This window comes from Quercus suber, unplaced genomic scaffold (genome assembly GCF_002906115.3).
Source record: "Quercus suber isolate HL8 unplaced genomic scaffold, Cork oak 2.0 scaffold_563, whole genome shotgun sequence".
Lineage (NCBI taxonomy): Eukaryota > Viridiplantae > Streptophyta > Magnoliopsida > Fagales > Fagaceae > Quercus > Quercus suber.
In genome coordinates, this window is record NW_027070008.1 from 202,316 (window position 1) to 218,965 (window position 16,650).

Genomic DNA, 16,650 nt, shown 5'->3' on the forward strand with positions numbered 1-16,650 from the left:
TTATTGTTATGTATTTTATTTTATTTTTTTCTTATATCATTTTATTTAACATTAAATTCAGCCACATCCCCATATATATCATTAATTATTTATATTTCCACTCCTTTTTATTTATAAAATTTTAAAATATAATATTTTGCCTAATTAAATAAACAAAATGTCCACATTAAGTGGTGTAATGCTAAGGAAACACTCTTCTCACACCCAATGCATCAAAGGAAAGAATGAAATAAAAAAAAATCAAGTAGAGAAAACACAATTAAAAAAAAAAAAAAAAACTAATAATGCATATTTAATGTCATAGAACATCATAAATTTGGAAAACGATAGGTTGCAATGAGGAGGAGAAGAGGAGAGAGAGAAGAGAGAGAGAGAGAGATGGTATAGAAAAAAAACCAATACAAAGTAAAAGATAGATTAATAAAAAAAAAAATCAAACGTCAATTAGTAATCGTTGATTGGAAAACAAAGAGGTTGTAAGGAGAAGTAAAAATAAAATGAAATTACTGTGGAGAACATTAAACTTTACAGTGTTATAACATAAACCTTAAATTCACTTAAAAAATTAAATCAACAATCAACAATTAAATACAATCATATACTAAATTTAAATTTAAAACTAATCAAACTCTAACTATGGAAACTATTAATCATAACTAAAAAAAGATTTCTTTGATAGTAGTAGAAATTACATAAGAATAAAGTTAGAAAATTTAAAAATTATTTTTTGCATTTCATTTAACCTTATTTATAATATATATATATATATATATATATATAATTTTCATACACCATTACTGTCGAAAATCTAATGAACAATGCTACCTCTCATTTATCGTCTTTGTTATACAAATCATCAATTAAAAAATATATGATAATGGTAAGAAACGTTACAAATGAGATCACTAAAAAATATATATAAAATTAATTAGCCACTATCATTATGTAGTATTAGTCTATAATTTTACGCATCCAAAAAAGTAGAATATATAGAGTTTTCTTAAAGGTATGTGTAAAGATTCACTATGTGTGTGTGTGTGTGTGTGTGTGTGTAAAGGTAAAAAAATGTATATTTAAGGTTTTTATTAACTTAAAAACCAATGAAAAACTAATGGTTAATAACTAAAATTATAGTATTAATAAAATATTTAATGAGACCATCCTAAAACAATTATCAAGTGCAATGCGCGGGTATGTGACTAGTAATAATAAATACAAAGACCTATGGATTTCATAAGGTATTTTGTTTATGAAAGCTCAAATAGTATAAAATACTATAGCTTGTTTAGACCCTCAATTTTAAATACCTGGCTTAATTACTTTTACTCTAACTTATTTAAGGGTGGAACAAGAGTAAATGATACACAATAACTAGAACTACTCTCTAGGCCATAACCACAAGTAAGCAATAACAAATATAAAACTTAAAGAATAAGGGAAGAAAGATGCAAACACAAGATAATACTGAGATGTGTTATCGAAGAGGAAATCAAAGAACTCGACGAAAACCTCTCAACAACCCTCCAAATCGAAGTGATCTACTAGTGAATAAGTTGAAGTACAAGGATACCAAAAAGACCCTTCAAACCTAATCTACCCAAAATACTTGAGCCCTCCAAGTTCCAACTATCAACAGACTTCTCGGAGTCTTGTTTTCACTAGTTATCTGAATCCCGCAATATCATTCGATTACATCCGCCAAGCCTCACCGGCTTCTTTTGGCAAATCCCCAATGCTTCCTAAGTTCCAAAACACTCTCTACACTCTGAATAGGTGTGAGTTGTGTTTGGGTAAAAATCTCCTCTTAAGGTATAACAATGGGAGAGGAAAGGAAAAGAGACTAAAAGGATTTCTCACTAAAGGATGCGTAGCTCTCTCTAACAAGGTGGGTGTGTTGTAAAAACCTCTCTAGGGTTTTCAATTGAATATCCTCCTTACAATTTTGTAGATAATGAGGGTATATATAGTATGGGTGAAGGATATAAGAGTTACACTTAAAATCATCCAAACAGAGAGTTTCACAGGTCACTCTCGACTCGACCAAGTCGCAAAGAGACTTGTGAAATACAACCTAACACTTGACTCTTCAACTTCCAACATGTGCTTCTCATGTGACTTTCGCGGGTTGCACCACTTGCAAGCCAAGTTACGAGATCAACTTCTTGAGCAATCTTCACCAACTTAACTAAACCCATTACAATAAATCCTACAAAATACAAGGAAATGATTGAACAAATACAATCAAATTTAGCACGGAATTAAAGCCAACAATAACATAATTGTAAATCACAACTTTACAGTTTATACCAAGGACCTATAGGTTTTCATAACTTATTGTTTTCTTTCTCAAATGAAAAATAAGCGATCATTATATTTACAATCATCAAATTGGATCGTTTGTATTACATTAAAAAACCAGCCATTGGCTACCTAGTACGTACTACCTTTCTTGGGGAACCATATCCATCTTAAGGCCTAAGGGGTTCACATCAAATGTGTTGTTGAATGATTTCATCATTGGACCACAATCTTGTTCATAAGTGTAAGGTTGAATTTAATCAACCATCTTGTTAGCTTTATTTCGTGCCAAATTTGCTTGTATTTTAGCAATTAGTAACCCTGTATCTAGGTGGGAATCATGTAAGGGTAGTGAGTGAGAGAGTGTGAAGAAATGCTCAAGATTGTGCAAGGATGCAGAAACTCGCGGCTGGGACTCGTGGGTGACTCGCAACTGGCAAGCCGCCAACTGCAGCACACGAGTGAAGTGTACGAGAAGATGAACAGTCGCACCAGCTAGAGCACTACAGGACAAAAAGTCCAGCCTGACCGTTCTGTTATCTCGTGGCTTGAACTCGCGACTCAGTCAAGTCATGAGGCCAAGCCGCCAACCAGCTCTGTTTTGAAAAACCTGACTCTTCGCATTCCATTCTCACCCTAGTATAAATACCTCTTATACCCACGAAATGTAGAGAGCTTCTAGAGAGAATTTTGAGAGAGAAACCCTAGAGAAAAACAAGATTGATTCATCCACAATCTTTACATAAAAACTCTTCAAATTCCTCTACTCTCACCTTCTCCATTATTACATCCTTGAGAGTTTCTTACCCAAATCCTTTTCTCACCATACTCACATCTGTGAGAAGGCTATTTGGTACTTTGGGAAGTAGTTAGAAAGGAACCAATGATTATTGGTTGAAGCTATAGGCTATAGCGGAATCCGGTAAGCTAAAGAATAAATAGGTTCGGCGCAACCTCGTTTGAGCAAAAAGCTTGGAGGGCTTAGGTACACTGAGTAGATTAGGCTTGGAGGGTCTTCTATTGTGCATGTATCCCAACTACATTCTTTAGTGGATTATTTACAGCTTGGAGGGCGGCGGAGAGGTTTTACGCCGATGGCTTCGGTTTCCTCCTCGATAACACATCATTGTGTTGTCCTTATGTTTGCATCTCTCTTCCCTTAATCTTTGCCTTTTAATTTATGCTGCGGATGTGATTTAATTGGTTTAGATTTTTTATCAATTCTGTTATTAGCTTATGTTCATGTTCTGCACATTTATTGTTTAATAATAAACTTGAATTGGTAATTTGTAATTTAGGGGTCTAAACGTTCATAGTGTTTTACACGCTATTTGAACATTCAATTGGTATCAGAGTGGGTACACTTGTTGTGGTTTAAATACCTAAGTGTGATTATTGAGCCCTTGTGTTATTTACCATGGATATTGCTTTTGTTAGGACATATATGTTTTCACTTATTAAGAACATATGTCACTTATTTATGTAAATTGGCTAATTCTTTGACAAAATGCACTCTACTTGTAATTGGGTAGTTCTAGGTGTTTTTAATACTTCAAGAAACAAGGTTTCAAGGTCAAGTGTTGAAGTCATCAAGTCTGTCCAAGAAAAAGCAAACTGAAGTGCAATTTCATTAAAGCTCGACACCTGCTCGACAGCTACCTCGACACCTGCTATCTGTCAAGATTTAAAAACTCAGATTTCCAATTTGATTTTCTTGGGATCCGTGAATATCTTTTTGGGCCTTCTTTTCTTCTAACCCTAAACATATAAAAGGATTGTTTTAAGAGCCGTCAAGTGTGACACAAGTTGCAAAATCATTGAGCAATCCCTGTTCAAGCAAATTGTGATCAAAAGACGAAGTTCTTGACCTAGATCATCTTCCTTCAAGAAGTTGCTGTGTATTTGCACCGTAGGGTTTTGTAACCAAGCATCTTCCTGCTATTCATCATAAAGGATGAACTGAAGAACTTTGCAGCCAACCTTTCTTCCTAAGTTGGTATTCTAAAGTCGCGTACTGGGATCTGCACATTGGTTAGTCACGTACTTGGGAGCCGTGCATCAAAGGTGGGAACTGTCGCTACAGATCAAGTCCAATTGGGTATTGGGGTAAAGGTTCAACTGTAGGTTGGTAAGGTACTTGGGATTCCTTTACTTGTAACCGCTTGATTTGATAATAGTGGAGTTTCGGGCGTAGTGACCTGAAAATCACCCGGTGGGGTTTTTGCCGCGAGGTTTTTCCCCATTCGTAAACAAATCACCGTGTTATTTAATTTCCGCTGCATATTTAGTTTTTGGTGATTTGTTTGTACTTCCACGCAATTGCATGATAAATTGATTAATTAAAAACTTGGCTAATTAATTAATTGGTTTTATCACAAGGGGTCATTCAGTTTGTGGCCTATCAGCTTTGTATGCCTCTTTTTGTGATATGGTTAATGATGAATGTAACATGCCATGTGTTTGTGAAAATGCCTCTATGAGTGATAATCCTCATGATTGTGATGTTATGTTACATGAATCTTTGGATGTTGTTGATATTCTTTACATCAAACCCTTGAAAAAAGAAGGTTAAGAAGTTTCAAAAGAATTTGAGCAAGTTATTTTGTGAAAATGATGATTTGATTGCTAAGCTCAATGAATCCAACAAATTGTTTAAGGAGCTTGAATGTTTGAATGTGGACTTGGATGCTAAACTTGTTTTATCTAACAAACTTGTTGATGAACTAAAATGTGAGAATGAATCTCTAAAAATGCATGCCAAGTGTTTGATTGCTGAACCTATAGCTAAAAAGGATGAAAATATTTGTTGCAATCATGTTGTGGTACCCGATTTTGTGCCTACTGTGTGTTCTACCTCAAAGAATAAATCGCTATACATTCCTCCACATAAAAGAAACCAAAATGTGGAGAGAAAGGTTGTTAAGTCAAAGCCTCTATTTAGGTCTCAACTTAAGGTTTTGAATGGATCTAAGTTTGTTCCAACTTGCCATCATTGTGGTCTGATTGGTCATATAAGACCTCAATGTTATAAGTTGAAGAAAGAACAAAACTATGTTGCTAAATCCCTTCCCAAAAAGTCTAGTGAACCTAAACACATTGTTTGTCACTATTGTGGTGCTTTTGTTTATGTTAGACCTCATTACTCTAAGTTTCATACTCTCAAAAAAATCAAAAGAAAAGAGAAATTTGATCTTCTTGGAAGTTATGCTAAAAATGGTAAACCGGATTTGAGTGAAAATAACATGTTGTTAAAGAAAGTGTTTAATACTCTTAACTCCTTGTTTATGTGCATCTCCGGTTCTCATTCTTCCAACCCTTGTCTCATTTCTCATGAGACACTCATTCCAAACAATCATTCCGTTTGGATGAGAAAGGGTTCCTATGGTTAAGCATTTGCTCGTTTGGTCCTTGATCTAATTCTTTCGATCTTTGTAGGACCCTTCATGCATTGAATGTCATATTTTCATGCATTTTGTGCATTTTGCATTTATTTGTATGCATTGCTTTTGTTTTGATCTTACTTTTATGTTTTAGTTTTGTGTGAGTAAAAATCCAAAATCACATAAAAAGTGAAAAATTCAAAAAGTTTGATCGTATATATTTGAGCCCATATCACACGTGAGTTTTTCCTTGTACCTTCGTACAAATGGCTTTATGCATTTACGAGTTTAGCTTGTTCTTTATGCACTTATATGTTTGTGGGAAAAATCTTGACATCTTTGTGTGATTGTTGTAAATCGATCTTCAAGCTTGTCATGAATGATTAGTCAATAATCATGTTGGTTTAGATACATGCATAGATTTGTGCCTATATATCTTCCCACACTTTTTATTGTTTTTGCTTAAAGAGCTCAACAAATGTAAATCTCAAAATGAAAAGAGATAATGAGCTGCAAAAGCCGTCGCACATACTAGTATTTGACTAGGAAAAAGGGAAAGCGACTTGTTAATGAAAATGTATGATGCCTAAAAAGCCAAAGACTTGTTCATCAAATTGAAATATCAAAAATTTCAGGCATCGATCTCAAAAAGAGATGTAAAAATAAAAAATGATCAAATGTTATGAATTGTAAAGAAGCCAAATGAAAAACTTTAAAGATATATAATCATTTTCTTGTGGGGAGTCATATATGTTCATTTCTATAAATGAGATAGACCACTTGGCTTAGTACTAGTTGTGTATGACTTGATTGAATTGATCATTAAAGCATCATTCTAGACTAAGGACTATTCCACACTTGATACATACACACAACACACATGCCTAATGTTCAATGAGTGCCTTATTCATTTGTTCAATTGTACTTATTTAAATGTGATATGTGTATGCTCAACTATATATGGATCAATCAAAAAATATTTTTGATCATTTTATATGTATATGGAAGTGATTTTTATCACTCTTTGTGTTCATATTTAGTGCTTACTTTGTTTTTCATTGTTTAAACATGTTCTATGTTGAAAAACTAGTGTCAGATTTTTTCGCAACTCACCAATCGCGAAACCCCAATCGCGAGTTTTATCCAGAAGCTTTGGCGACTCACTTGCGACTCGCAAAAATTCTCGCGACTGAACTTCGCGATTCGCCCAGTTGCGAAATGCCCAAAAATAGCTTTTTAAAGGGCTTTTCGTGGGAAACCTGTTTTAAATCTCTCACATCCTCTCTTAAACCCCTCTTTCACTATTTTTACATCAAAACCCAACCAATTTGAAATTTGTTTCATTCCATTAACATCTCTAAGGTAAATTTAAACTCTTTTCATTGTTTTGGATCCTTGAATTATGTTTTTGTGAGTTTTGTGCTCTTGATTAAGATTTTCATTATAGGGGTTGGGAAAACTTAATTTTTATCAAATTTTTGTATGGGATTATTTTCTTTTGATGATTTTCTTTGGATATTGGCCCCTTGTGGCAGAAAGAGCATGTATTTAGGGTGGATTTCATGATGTTCATGCATTGTTTCACATTGTTGTTCATAGTGTGCTTGCTAGGCGTTTGGTAAAATGCCTCTTAAGCATTTTCTCACTTGTTTGGACTCCAATGAGTATCAAACTTTGGGGTTTCTCATGTTTCCTCATTAGGAACATATTTGGTTCATTGGTTGTGTCTTTATCACACCTTGCCCCACATGTGCATTTTCCATGCATTGGTCATGCATTGCACATTGCCACCTCTTGCACACACCTTGCTACTCTTGTCATGCATTGGTTTATACATTGATTCTTCATCCTAACATGTCATGTTTACTTTATGCTTTGTAGCATTTTTTAAAGATGTATGTCTTTCGTTTGAGCTCCATTTTCTCATTCGTCTTGCAACCTTCATGCATCATCTTTTATCCTTGTTCATATTTTTTTTCCTTCCCTCCTTCCTCTTGATTTATTTGTCTATTAGTGACAAAAAGGGAGAGAGTATCGTCATTTCTATATGACTCATGTGCACACTCTTATGGGGAGAAATTCTACCTTGTGCACATTCGTAAGGGGAGAAAGCCATAGGGAAGATGCATATACCAAGGGGGTGAAGACATTCTTTTTTGAGAAAACCTTGATTTACTTTATGCTTGTTTTCTCATTATTTATGGTGCTTTGAGTTATGTTTAGTATCTATGCTTTGCTACTCTCATCGCATCGTGCTTGTGTTTTGGACTTGCATACGTTCTTATGCTATTGTGCTTCATTGTATGCATGTTCAGATGATCATTTGCTTTGCTATGTGATCATTGTAGTTATTTCTATATGACTGTTTTGGTGTATGATCAAGTTGCTCACATGTTTCACATCACATTTACTTGATCGCAATTTACTTGTTACATTATACTTGTCCATTTATTACTTGCTTTACCTTGAAGGTCTAATATGTTTTGTGCAAGTGTCGTAGGTTACAAGTATATATGTTCCAAATTTATCACAGCTCCTATAATTCATGATAGGGGGAGTGATATGATAAGGGAAGTAGTTTGCTGTTTGTACCTATTGCTTTTGTAAGTTTTTAAGGTTTTATGTACCCTTGCTTTGTAGCTTAAGTACTTGATGTTAAATGTCATACATTTTCTTTAAGTACATATCACTCTTGTGCCCTTTGTTGGATTTTTATCCTTAATGCAATTACCTTGAGTTGTTGCATTGGTTAAGTGTTGGACATACAAATGATACTTTGCAATTGAGCTTATTAGCTTGCATGTCCTGATGTTCATTCCTTATGTGAATGAGCATTATAATCACTATTCATAGTGATTGTTCATTTTTGGTCAAGCCATGGTTCATTACTTATTTCCATTTTGCTTGATCGCATTGTGCTTACTCCATTTGCATTTCAAGTTTTCTATATACAATGATCATATGTGTTGTTGTATTTCAAGAGATACTTGTTCTTATGGCTCAAGAGCTTTACAGATTCTAGAGTTAGGTGTGAGTGAGTTTTGATCAACTATTCTCAACTCATGCGTTAAGTCTAGAGTTTGTTGTAGAGTTTTGTCACGGAATAGCCAAATGGGGAGATTGTAAGGTTGAATTTAATCAACCATCTTGTTGGCTTTATTCCGTGACAAATTTCCTTGTATTTTAGCAATTAGTAACCCTGTATTTAGGTAGGAATCATGTAAGGGTAGTGAGTGAGAGAGTGTGAAGAGCTCAAGATTGTGCAAGGATGCAGAGACTCGTGGCTAGGACTCGCGAGTGACTCGCAACTGGCAAGCCTCCAACTGCAACACACGAGTGAAGCGTGTGAGAAGATGAACAGTCGCACCAGCTAAAGCACTACAGGACAAAAAGTCCAGTCTGACCGTTCTGTTATCTCGCGACTCAGTCAAGTCGCGAGGCCAAGCTGCCAACCAGCTCTATTTTGAAAAACCTGACTCTTCGCATTCCATTCTCACCCTAGTATAAATACCCCTTATACCCACGAAATGTAGAGAGTTTCTAGAGAGAATTTTGAGAGAGAAACCCTAGAGAAAAACAAGATTGATTCATCCACAATCTTCACATAAAGACTCTTCAAATTCCTCTACTCTCACCCTCTCTATTGTTACATCCTTGAGAGATTCTTACCCAAATCCTTTTCTCACCATACCCACATCTGTGATAAGGCTATTTGGTGCTTTGGAAACAGTTAGGAAGGAACCAATGATTATTGGTTGATGCTATAGGCTATAACGGAATCCAGTAAGCTAAAGAATAAATAGGTTCGGCGCAACCTCGTTAGAGCAAGAAGCTTGGAGGGCTTAGGTACACTAGGTAGATTAAGCTTGGAGGGTCTTCTGCTATTCATGTATCCTAACTACATTCTTCAGTAGATTATTTACCGCTTGGAGGGCGGCGAAGAGGTTTTACACCGAGAGCTTTGGTTTCCTCTTCGATAACACATCTTTGTGTTGTCTTTGTGTTTGCATCTCTCTTCCCTTAATCTTTTCCTTTTAATTTCTGCTGTGGATGTAATTTTAATTGGTTTAGATTGTTTATCAATTCTATTATTAGCTTATGTTCATGTTCTACACATTTATTGTTTGATAATAAGTTTGAATTGGTAATTTGTAATTTGGGGGTCTAAATGTTCATAGTATTTTACATGCTATTTGAACATTCAATAAGCCTTTTCTCTCTCCAAGCACTCCTTTAATTCAATCAATACATGGCTCATGCTTGGCCTTTGAATGGAAATTAATGGCGCACATGCTATTGCGATCTCTATTGCCTTCCAAACCAAATTGTTGTCAAAATTTCCAGGCATTCTTGGATCAATGATATTTCTTATATCCCCTCTAACAATAAGGGGGCTAACCCAATCAACAATATTAGTGTTATCCTTGTTATAGCTTTTATTATTGCTCTCTTGCTTGTGATTAGTTCCAAAAGTACAATTCCAAGGCTGTACACATCACTTCTCTCAGTTAACTTGTTGGAAGTGTAGTATTTGCATAGAACAACTCTTAAGGTCATTAATATTATCATAAACTATAGTCTATAGTCTATGGTCTATACTATAAAAGTAATATACTCTATTGTTAGTCAAAACGTGTTGAAGAAAACTCAAACCAAAAATGAATTGAATGGAAGTATACTGAACGACAAAGACTTACTCTGGATCAAGGTAACCCATCGTGCCAACAATAGCAATGGATAAATGACTTTGACCTTCAGTTGGGAAGAATTTTGAGAAACCAAAATCTGCTATCTTGGCCTGCAATTTTTCATTCAATAAAATGTTGGCTATTGTCACCTCTCTGTGAATTATAGGAGGTTTGCAACCATGATGCAAGTACTCCAGGCCTACATGTATAAGTTTGGCACATCTTAGTTACAACGTATGAACCAAAGTAGAAGTTTAACTTTATTAAGAGCAACTAGTAAGTTGCCCATGCGATGAATGGATAATGTTATAATGTTTTATGTAAATTTAATTTTGGAAAATATTATACATATATTATAGCATATTTGTTATAAAACTTTGTTAATAATGAGTTTATCATAAAAAGTAACAATTATAAATTGCACACATATATCTATTAGGGTAAAATACTATTTTGATCCTTAAACTTTACTAAAAGTTTATTTTTTGCCCCTAAACTTTGTAAAGAGTTTTTTTAATAGTATAGAAACAAAAATAAGGATGAAAAATGAACTTTTTCAATAGTTTAGAGATAAAAACAAACTTTTAGTAAAGTTTAATGACATAAATAAAACGTTTTCAATAGCTAGGGACGAAATATGAACTTTTCAATAGTTTAGAGACGAAAAATAAACTTCTTAAAGTTTAGGGGTGAAAAACAAACTTTTCGTAACAAAATAGTATTTTACCCTATCTATTATAATTATTTTGTTTAAGTAATGAGCAATAATTAAAACAATTTTGGAGTAATATTATATTGTGGGTGCATTTTTGGTGAGGAGACCAAGTGTTGAACTTGTAATCTCTGGCTTGCCAAGGAGACCAAATGCACTTGTAGTCTCTGGCCTTTGTCCCACATCGAAAGAATCTTCCCCCACTTTCTGCCTTATAAGCCACAAAACGAAGGAGTAGTGTACCATCAGTTTATAGTTATTCGAATAACTAAACTGATGGTACACTACTCCTTCGCTTCGTGGCTTATAAGGCAGAAAATAGGGGAAGATTCTTTCGATGTGGGACAAAGGAATGTGGGACAAAGGTCAGAGACTACAAGTGCACTTGGTCTCCTCGGCAAGCCAAAGACTACAAGTGCAACACTTGGTCTCCTCGGCAAGCCAGAGATTACAAGTTCAACACTTGGTCTCCTCACCAAAAATGCGCCCACAATAGAAGGAAGCTGGTAGTGGTACACTCATGTTAGTGCTTTTGGAATGATTCCCTTTGTGACTTTTAGAATGTCAAAGTTGATGTAGAGCTTTGTTGCCCATGTGAATGACAGTCGATAGTTACCTACAAATTTTTTTAATCAATTAGGTATTAACATTTGTCATGTTTTCATTTAAAGTATATGAGAATAATATCTAATAATATTTAAAAGAAACACCCAAACGATCAAATAGTTAAACTTAGAGATGAGAAAAACATACTTTCATTTCACAAAAATGATATAACTCTCATGCTCAACACCATATTGCAAAGAACAAAACCATATTTATATTTCATGCTTCTTGATTCTAGGCAAATCAAAGTATTCATACGACATTGCTTGAATTAAACATGAAAGATCTAATTTCTTCCAATTGATTGTAATTCTACACAAAATAAAGGATAAAAAAAAAATGGTTGTTTGTGGCTGAACAAAATATATTCTACTAAAGTATCAATTGATCCCACTAAACTCCATCATCTAACTATGAAGCTTTTTTTTTTATATAAGTAAACTATGAAAGCTAATAACGTTTATTATTCTAATATTTGCAACTATGAATTTTCACAATGAATATTCATTAATTGGAACATTCATTAAGGTAAAGTTGGCATGTCGTAAAATGATAACAAAGAAACCACATCAAGAGCAACCATTTTTTATCTTTCCTTTAGATGCAACCCTACACCAAGTTGTTAGAAGAGACTTTGCATGGTTAGACAATTCATTACATCTCACTAACAGGTTTCTCTTGAGTTCACTAATCCACAAACAAATTGATCAGTGCTACTTATTGAATGTGCAAATAGTTAAGTCATTACATCTTACTAACTGGTTTCTCATTTGATTGAAACCTAATCACATGAAAAATCACATCAAGCTCAGATCAAATGCATAGCCAAACAGACTTTGGATTAGCCAAAAATAATTACAAATTTATTGGAAAAAATAAAAATAAATAAAATCAGAGAGAGCAAAAAACCTAACAATGGATTGCTATTGGCAAAACAATGTGAGAGGAGATAGGAAGATTGCAAATCTACATAGAAAAGTCATTAATTTAGTTGATACTAAAAATAAATCTACAAAATTTATATGAAAAAAAAATAATAATAATTATAATCAATTCAACATTAAATATTTACTCAAAGGAGTTTGAATATGTACTGAATGATGAAGGACGTGACATAAATTTATATGAAAATGCCTTTATATTGTAAATTAGAGATAAAAGGAAGGAAAGAAACACCTTTGGAGGCTTGATGTCAATGTTTTCATATAGTTCATTGCAGAGAGTACAACTACCTCTTAAATCTCTTGTAAACCACCTATGTCAGTGTATGATTCTAGCAAAGCCATCTCAATCGACTCGAACATAGCTAAGACACTCAGACACTAATCAACCTTAACATTGCAAGTAAAGTTGTGGCCCACTCGTAGAAGATATTTCTGCAGGGAGTAAGAGAATCAATCAAGATAGATAGTTCAGTTGCACACAGCCACACACACTACTCTCTTTGTGTATTTGTAAATGTGATTTGTAGACATATAAATGTTCAACTTGAAGTATAATTATGACTATTCTGCCTATTAAAGTTTCTCAACAAAACAACAAAGTAAAAGCATGAGACGGTTCAATATTAATGGTTTGAAAGCATATTTACGTTTTTGGTGAGCTAACAATAAAGAATTAGATAAAGGAAACTACATGTTACATACCTATTTCTACACTCCCTGTTCTGCAGAATGCTAGAATAGCCGTTAGGATTGCAAATTGTTCACTTTGAAATGGCTAGCTTTGCAAAGTAACCCACAATTCAACCAACCTATAAAAACTACTATGATACCAAAACTCACAACCCAAATCCAATACCCAAAATTTTGATTTTTAGGGACCATAAGAATTGTTTTAGCAGTGTCGAGAGAGAAATCTAAATTAGAGAAAAGAAAGAGTAGGGAGGATGTGTTTTATTGACTATGAATTATATTGACAAACATACGCAATCAAATTTTCAAATTCTTGGGTGCATATCACACTCTTAAAATACAAATTGACTTTAGAAACCAATAATACTCAAACTAAAAGCCAAATATCTAATGCTAAATTGACTTTACAAATTTACTTTAGAAGCCAAATTGACTTTAAAACTGAAAAAAAGTTAAAACGATTCAAAAATATCTAATGTTGGCCTTGCCATTGCCATCTACCCCATCAATCTCTGCTAAACATTTAAAACAAAAGCACTCCCAAACATAACACTAAATGTTAAGAAAAAGAATATATCAAGTATTGAGCACACACTTACACTAAATTTTTTTTGATGATATTATTCTTTCTTGAAACTTGATTATCCAATCAGTAGCTGTATTTTCTAAATTTCTCATAGTTCTATCTTCTCCTAGGCCTTTCCTAAACACATCTATTTTTAATAGGGCAACGCAATCAAATTTTCAAATTCTTGGGTGCATATCACACTCTTAAAATACAAATTGACTTTAGAAACCAATAATACTCAAACTAAAAGCCAAATATCTAATGCTAAATTGACTTTACAAATTTACTTTAGAAGCCAAATTGACTTTAAAACTGAAAAAAAGTTAAAACGATTCAAAAATATCTAATGTTGGCCTTGCCATTGCCATCTACCCCATCAATCTCTGCTAAACATTTAAAACAAAAGCACTCCCAAACATAACACTAAATGTTAAGAAAAAGAATATATCAAGTATTGAGCACACACTTACACTAAATTTTTTTTGATGATATTATTCTTTCTTGAAACTTGATTATCCAATCAGTAGCTGTATTTTCTAAATTTCTCATAGTTCTATCTTCTCCTAGGCCTTTCCTAAACACATCTATTTTTAATAGGGCGATACTTCCAGTGCTATTAAAAAATACTAAACCCGTCTTTTTTAAACTGTTTTTGTTTAAAGTTTTTTCTAATTAAATATTAACAAATGATAAAGAGACACAAATTTAAATAAAAGCAACAAAGGAAAATTAGGCTAGCCTGACCTTTCTATTTAATCAAGTAGCTCTTCTTGAATATCTACCAACTGTCCTATAAGCCAGAGCATAGATGATAGATCTACATTGGCACGTGAGGAAAAAAATGTCATTGAATATACAAAATTACTGATAAGTAACAATGTAAATGAGGCCCTCGAAAATTTGGCATATTAATGAATTATTAGTACTTGATAGGAAAAACTCAGCAAATCTGAATTTCAACAAAAAATGAAAGGGTAAGAAGGTTTTTTAAAATGACAGAAGAGAATGATGAAAAATAGACACACACCAAACAAATTATCAATAAGTAAATAATCACACAACCATATTAAGTAAATAATCCCTTAATATGCAGTAACACATTTTTTTAACAAACTATTTGCTATTTATTTGTTTGTTTCTACTCAAAATTTCACTCTGGAAAAATTCTCAAAACAAAAAAGTAGAGACGTTAATTTGAGACCAAAGCATCCCAATAAAAACCAACCTCGCAGCTTCTAGGCATTTTATCAAACACTTCGAGTGCATAATTAAGCATGCTACTGTCAAGAATAACAGCATATTTTGATTCTGTCAAATTCTTACACCCAAATGCAATGGGTAGGACTAACTTCCCTTTCACAATCCTAACAGTCATATGAAAATCTGCTAACCCAAGTTTTCGACTAATGCTAAATTAATCATTATGCATGAGCATGGAAATACCTTACTTTGATGCATGAAATGCATAAGAAGTCAATGAAATTTAGAGAAGATATAGGGCTTACCAATTGATAAAGAGCAACAACAATTAATAAGGAATAAATATGCGTAAGGAATTTGATGGAGCAAAGGGTTTATCCATGTGTGTCTGATCGAATGGGAGAATTTGACAGTTGCAAAATGGTTCAGATTGTAAGAGATGTTATTGTTTCTTGATAAAAGAAAAGGGTTCTTTTCAATTTCTGAAGAGGCAAAATTGTTTGCGATTTTGGATTTTCTATTCCCTATGTCTGCTGTTTTGAAACAGAAAACACAAATGGAACGAAAGTGGGTCAAATTTGGTAAACTACATAGATTTAGTATCTGAAATAGTAAAATTAACAAAGCTATACTGAACTTGTGTGTATGGAGTTGCAGAAACGAAACGGACAGAGAACGAACAGGGGAAGAGTAGAATATGGCTTAAATTGGTAGTTTGACTCCTTGTTGGATTTGGATAAGGAAGGAATTTTGTTCCTTTTGGGTTACTGTTGTTTGAAGTTATCAAGCCTATTAAAAGTCTTGTCTACTACTTGATTTGGAATTCTATTTGAAAGAGGAGTGATTCTCCTTTTGTGTGTAGAAAAGAAGTCTAGTCCTTCTTGGTTTTGGATATACTAGCCGACTCAAGTTTCCTATATAAACATAGTGCTGCTACGGAAAATTAGAGAGAGAGAGAAAGAAAAGAGAGTGTGTGTGAGAAAAAGGCTTTCTCTTCGTTTGGTTGTTTGATATTTGTGGGTTGCAATTTGGAATAGTGAGAGAGGTTTGTTGCCGCTTGATTTTGGTTCTGCAGTTTGGTGATTTGCTCTCTCTTGGTGCGTTGCAACTTTTGGATTTGATTTGTGGCTCTCTCTTTGGTTTGTGCGCAATTTGTATTTGGTATTTAGTATGGTATTTGGTATTTGTGAACCTTTGGTTCTTTGGTTTTGTTTGTGAGAGAGAGCTATTTGGGTGTATTTGGGATTTGGGATTGTGAGAGTGCCTCTACACCAATTTGTATTATCCCAAATTTGTTATAGTGAAATTTGTTCGTTGTCACCCGTGGATGTAGGCTATTGCCGAACCATGTAATTCTTGGTGTTTTGTATCTATTTTCTTTTGGATTAATTTTCTTCATTCCTATTATTAGTTTGGAGATCTTTCTTAGGCCTAAAATATTTTCACAATCAATTTGGTAATTTCTGGTATTAGAGCCAAGGTTCGCTACCTAGGCATTTGGATTTGTTCTCTTTGGAGATTTTGGTGATTGGTTCGTGGATCTGATTATTGGGGAGAAAGATGT

The 16,650-nt window shown here is 33.7% G+C and overlaps 1 long non-coding RNA gene across 3 annotated transcripts; it reads right to left on the minus strand.

Annotated features, from left to right (window-relative positions):
- Window positions 1-1,510: 1,510 nt before the first annotated feature.
- Window positions 1,511-14,771, minus strand: LOC136061327 (uncharacterized). Of its 3 annotated transcripts, none has more exons than XR_010625323.1 (4): window positions 14,631-14,771; window positions 12,861-13,060; window positions 10,376-10,565; window positions 1,511-2,206 (listed from the first exon to the last, which is right to left on the minus strand). It is a non-coding gene; the product is annotated as an uncharacterized LOC136061327 (long non-coding RNA). The 3 variants fall into 3 exon arrangements; XR_010625324.1 differs by having other exon boundaries at window positions 12,917-13,060; window positions 14,631-14,769; XR_010625322.1 differs by lacking the exons at window positions 1,511-2,206; window positions 10,376-10,565 and adding an exon at window positions 11,615-11,694 and having other exon boundaries at window positions 14,631-14,760.
- Between the last annotated feature and the right edge of the window lie 1,879 nt (window positions 14,772-16,650).